Consider the following 6,020-nt stretch of genomic DNA (forward strand, 5'->3'; position numbering starts at 1 on the left):
TGTTAGGAATATGCAACTTGTATTCCCATGAGGCCATAGGCCGATATATATATACATGTACAGGTGTGGAACATATGCAGGAAACCCCTTATACAACGGGATAAATACAAAGGGGTACATGACTTATATTATAACTCTAACAATTTGCACCACGAATGCAGTCCACCTATAATCCATCGAGATATCACAAGCAACAACATTTTACTTGATACATCCTTTAAGGCTTTTGTCTCGGATTTCGGCACGGCAAGGATTCTTAAGCCCGATTCATCAAACTGGAGTGCACTAGCAGGAACGTATGGCTACATCGCTCCTGGTATGTACTAGCATAACCTTCCTTCTCACGTCAGAAGCATTCGTCTCTATCCATTTATTCCTAATTCTAATATTATTGACGCTTCTGTGCAGAACTATCATACACATCTGTTGCGACAGAGAAATGTGATGTTTATAGCTTTGGGGTGGTTGTGTTAGAGCTAGTGATGGGCAAGCATCCAAGGGATTTATTAGATGGTAGTCTTTCTAACGGCGAACAAGCAATAATGGTGAAAGATATTCTGGACCAACGGCCAACAACACCAATATCAACTGAAGAGAATAGCTTAGCTCTGCTCATCAAGCTGGCCTTATCTTGTCTGGAATCTTCTCCCCAAGCAAGGCCAACCATGCAGGAGGCATACCAAACACTCATCCAGCCATCTTCTAGTTCAACTACCATGCCTTTCAGCGCACTTACATTACAACGAGGGATGCATGTTGACATAAGGTCTCAATCCTAGTGAGAAACCAGGGTCTACGGAAGCAGAGGCCGTTTCAGATTTCTGATTTTTTTTACTTATACGTCACTCATACGCCACCTATATATACCTCCATATGACATGCCATGCCACACAGGATGAGTAGAAGACTCGTTGTAAGTCTATGTATTTGTAGACTCTCCTGATACACCAACGATCATCGTTGTGTGCCCGTGGTTTTTCCTGCAAGGGTTTCCCATGTAAAAATGTGTGTCTTGTCCTGTGTTCTTGATATTTCTCTGTGTGTTCGCTTGCTGATTTTTACAATGCATAAATAAAATTTGGTTTGCGGGTGCTTATATTTGTTAAAGACTGTGTACTGTAGACATAGTATCCACATGTGACACTTTCTTTCGGCTGTTGTCTGCAGGGTACTTAAAATGTGTCCTAATATTTGTCTCTTTTCATCTACTACTATTGCTCCCATAACCTAAAGATTGGAACAAATGGAACAAATGTAGTCCTGCTTTATTTGGACCAAGCAGGAACAATCACAATGCATAAACAGGAAGAAATGAATGTAAGCACATTGGAGAGTAGGTGTAAAAAAGAGAAGTAGCACAATATACTAAGTAAGAGGACTTACAGAGGGTCCTAGGGCAGAAGTATGTAGTCCTTTTCCTTATTATTGCTCCCATGAACCTGGAGGTGAAAAAATGGAATCCAAAACTGACACGTTATCATGTCATCCCGCTTTATTGTTCTCTGGGTATCAAAGTAAAATACCTTGTACCAAGCAGGAACAATCACAATGATCAAGTGTTCGATGAGTAAATGGAACAAATGAATGTGAACACGCGGATATGGGTGCATAAAACAAGAAAAGTACAACAGTATGAGTACTAGGTAAAAAGAGCTTACGGAGGATTGTAGGGCACGCATATGTAGTCCTTGTCCTTAGGATGGAGCATATGTAATCCTTGTCCTTAGGATGGAGCAATAGATAATTTACTACTACACTTAATTTCAAGCACTTGTAACGAGATTTTCATGGAACAATGATACAACCTTTTTTTTCTTGATGCTATACAAAATTAACAAAGGATGAGATGAGATGATAGGAGAAGCCGTGACAGACAACACGAGAGCTAGCAACGTCCCATAATTTCATTATCAGAAAGCAGATACCAATTCAACTCAGCAGAAACATACTAACAACAGGATGTACAGCCGTATAGAGAACACACCCTTTATCACACACTATTGTTCCAGCACAAAGGGAAAGAAACATGCCATCGTTCAACAAATTGCAGTGGTATATGATGCAAGATACAATGAATTTGTCCATGCATAAACAAAGTGCCGACCATTTACAACGAGATCAAAACCTACACCATAGCTTTTTTGTTACTTTCATTCAGGTACGAATTGATGCGTGCGGCACGGTAGGCAGTCCCAGTTCATCCTCCTGCATCAACAGAGAAACGGTTGCAGAGTAAATTAGTCTACTGGTTGACAAGGGTTGACATCGCAATCAGGGGGAATCAAGAAAATTGAAGTATGTGGCGTGTGAGATGTTCAATGGAGACTTCGAAGTTCATGATGAAATCCATCACATACCACATGTTTGGCATGAAAATGGTTTGCATGTTCTCCTTCTGTGTGTTTCTTTTACTATTAAGATCAAGCTATTATAAGCTCAAATTGTTCATACCAACAACATATGCATGCATCATAAAGTTGAGCCAAAAATACAAGAGTTATGAGTTCAGCACTACATTCATAATGATCTCAAGCATCTAGCCTGTCAAATTAGATCATGTCACAAGATAAAGGAACCATCGATTTCTTCCTAGGGATATCAGCATCAGAATCAATGTGAACAGAAACTGAACTAGTCAGTCTTGCGATTCACATACCTGCTGCCGGTTCGGCGGAACTGCTGCATGGCCACTTGGTGCAGAGGTAAGTTAAGCTCAGAATCATGATCAGTCTCCTTGTCTGGTTGGAGGTAATGGGACTGAATTCGATTCAAAGTCCATATCGGCTTCCAAAGCATCAAGCTCTTCATTTTCCAACATACAGAATGAGAACAGCAAACAGAATTGTCTGTAAATTAACCAGTACAGGATGACAACCAAAGTGCCAAAGAAACGTTTCAAATAAAATCCTAGACCTAAGACTGATATAAGTATAAAGCTGGTAACCACTGCAAGGAAAACTAGTTGGCCAAGTAAGCTTTTGAATTATCTGAGAATAACCAACTACAGAATAAGAGCCATACCCCCCATAAGTTCCTCCTCATCGATGTCATCTGGGACAATGTAGCTTCTACCAAGAGTTTCTTGTATTTCATTGCTCACATCCATAAGATCCATCATTTCGTCTTGCATGCTCTGCAGATTATGAAAGCAGGTACGGATTCAGATGTAATTCGAAGAAAATAAGCTGAAAATCTTGAAGACATGAACAGTGATGTTGCATACATCTATATCTTCAATCCTGACAGTTTTCATCATCCCTTTCAGCTCTTTATTGGTAGCTTTCATTGCGGTCATCTGTTAAATGAAAAACAATTCAACATAAGTTTGGGTGCCAGAATAAGAATCTATCATGAACTTGACAGGAAACTAAGGCAACATACAGTCTGTTGAGCATCTTTAATTCCCTCTGATGCGAAAGCAACTTGGTCAAGATTATAAGTTTGGTTGTACAGCGTGTCACGTTGGCCTTCATACCAGTAAGGAAAGCATGTGGAGTATAAAGATTAGAGCACTAGACTAATAGCCTACAGCCACAAGAGGAACGATTAAATGGTACAGGGTAATCAGCACCCTTTAACTAATAGCATTTCCACTGCTGTCTTGTCCATGTCAAGAACGTGCTAGTGTTTGAAATCAGCAGTTTCTATAACAAGTAACCTAATGAGTAGATAAGAACGCAGGCTTTTACCTATAAGGAGGTTTTGAAACTACACAAAAATGACCTATTACTGTAAAGAAGGTGGGAAAAAACCTAAAGGTGTATGAGAGCGCATCAACCAGATTCGGGATTCAGCTATATATACCTTCTTGGACAACCTTTTAGATGTTGACTTGTCAACATTGATGGATGTCGTTGCCGCTGGGAAGAGAGGAGAAGAACACATTGCTGTGGCGCGTTTTGGGCATTTCATCGAACAGGTGGTGTGCGGGAGCGGATCTTTATGGCCCTGCTCTCCTCCCTCCTCCGAATCCTCGTCCTGCCCCTGAAATCGGTGCTCAAACTACCAAAATCAGCAGCAAGCCAGCAACGATCAACAGTTTTCTTCATCTGTGGCATCAATCAACGGAAGTTGTTGGATTTGGTAGAAGGAGAGAGCACCTACTGACCTGAGGAGTCGATGAAGTTGGCGACCTCGATGTAGAATAGCGGAGAGAAGAGCTGGCCGACGTGGTCGGTGCCGTTGCCGACGAGCGGACACCGGAGTCGCTCGCCGGCGGGGACGGAGCACACGGTCGGCCGTCCCGGCTTCCAGGCGGCGCAACTTGGCAGCGACGGCCTCGATGCCCAATACAGGCTTTTTTTCTTTCTTTCCCGCGGGTGTGAGGCTATTATTTTTCACTTATGCTTATATTCCAAAAGTGCACTAAAATATACTAGTACTTTCTCCATCCCAAAATAAGTGTCTCGACTTTGTATCAAATTTGTATGTCTTGATACAAAGTTGGTATAAAATTGAAACACTTATTTTGGGACGAAAAAAGTAGTACTATAAATATGTGGATATATACCCCTCTATAAAGGAATATAAAAGCGTTTAAATCACTAGTTTTAGTGATTTTTATAGTTCTTTACGGAGGAAGTTGAAAAAAATCATCCATTCCAAAATAAGTGCCGGGGTTTACCGGTAGTTTTTAAAGAATGTTCAACCTGTAATATAAAAATGTTTCGGGGAATGTAAAAAATTATGTTCTCGCGGCTTTAAAAAATGTTCGTACAATTGAGAAATATGTTCGTGAGTTTAAAAAATTCTCATGCAGTACAACTTGTTTTCATATGATTTAAAACAAACCACACCATTCAATAAAATGTTTGTGACATTTTGAAATGTTCACACTTTCAACAAAATTATGTTCATAAATTTCAAAAAACAAGTTTGTCCATGCTCAACATATAATTAAAAAATGTTTGCATGTATATGGAAAATGTCCAACGCGTATTCATTCAATGTGCATTTAAAAAATATTCATCATGCATTTACAAAATTATCAAGTTGTATCCTGAAAATGTTTCACATGTATTGAAAAATATTAAACATGTACATGAAAAATGGTTATCATGTGTTCCAAAACATGTTCAAATACGTATTTTATAAAATGTTCATCATGCATTTGAAAAATATTCAGTGTGTACACAAAAGAAAAAGTAGAGCATTTGAAAAATATAGCTCTTGCGCTACTACACATCGCTTTTAGCAAGCGCTAGCGTACGAGTCCCTCGCTGATCACCCCTAAATAGGTCAGCGAGTGCTAGCGCTGTGGCACCAGCGAGCCAGCGCGAGCTAGTGTGGTGGTTGTTTTCTTTTTCTCCGAAAATTGTAACTTTTTAATGTTTGCGAATTCAAAATTCTGAATATTTTTATAAAAGATAAATTCTTTAAGAAATTTGAATTTTTTTAAAGAGTGAACTCTTTGAAAACACGAAAAACACGATTTTTTAAAATCCAAGCAAAAAATCGAAATTCTATGCAAATTTTAAAAAAGTGAACAATTTTCAAATTACTTTTTGAAAAATACACACTTATCAATTAATTATATATTTTGTTGAACATTTTATTTATATAAAATGAAAATTTTATATATGGTTAACAATTTTACAAAATCACACTGAAGAATTATTGAATATGCAATGAACATTTTAATTGTGTACAATGAAATTTCCTTAATATACGGTGAATAATTTTTAATTACACTGATCATTTTATGTTTTATGGTGAACAATATTTAAAAATCCCAAATAATTTTTGATGTCTCGAATTTTTTTTTAGAAATGTGAAAACTTTTTTAAAATTCTTGAAATTGTGATTAAAATTTTAAATTTTGAACATATTTTGGTAAAATAAAAAATGATTTGAAAAAATGTGATTTTTTTTCATAAAAACATGAACAATTTAGAATATCTGAACATTTATAGAAAATTTTGAAATTAAAAAGTAAAAGAAAAGAAAATTAAACATAAAAGGTAAAAAAACTGGGAGGAAAAAATAGTAGAAAATAAAACTATTATTTCAAAGTCATGTAT

General features: G+C 37.5%; 1 pseudogene; it reads right to left on the reverse strand.

Annotated features, from left to right (window-relative positions):
• Positions 1-2,032: 2,032 nt before the first annotated feature.
• On the reverse strand, positions 2,033-4,326 carry LOC125527660 (annotated as a pseudogene).
• Positions 4,327-6,020: the final 1,694 nt, after the last annotated feature.

This window comes from Triticum urartu, unplaced genomic scaffold (assembly GCF_003073215.2).
Source record: "Triticum urartu cultivar G1812 unplaced genomic scaffold, Tu2.1 TuUngrouped_contig_4324, whole genome shotgun sequence".
Classification (NCBI taxonomy): domain Eukaryota; kingdom Viridiplantae; phylum Streptophyta; class Magnoliopsida; order Poales; family Poaceae; genus Triticum; species Triticum urartu.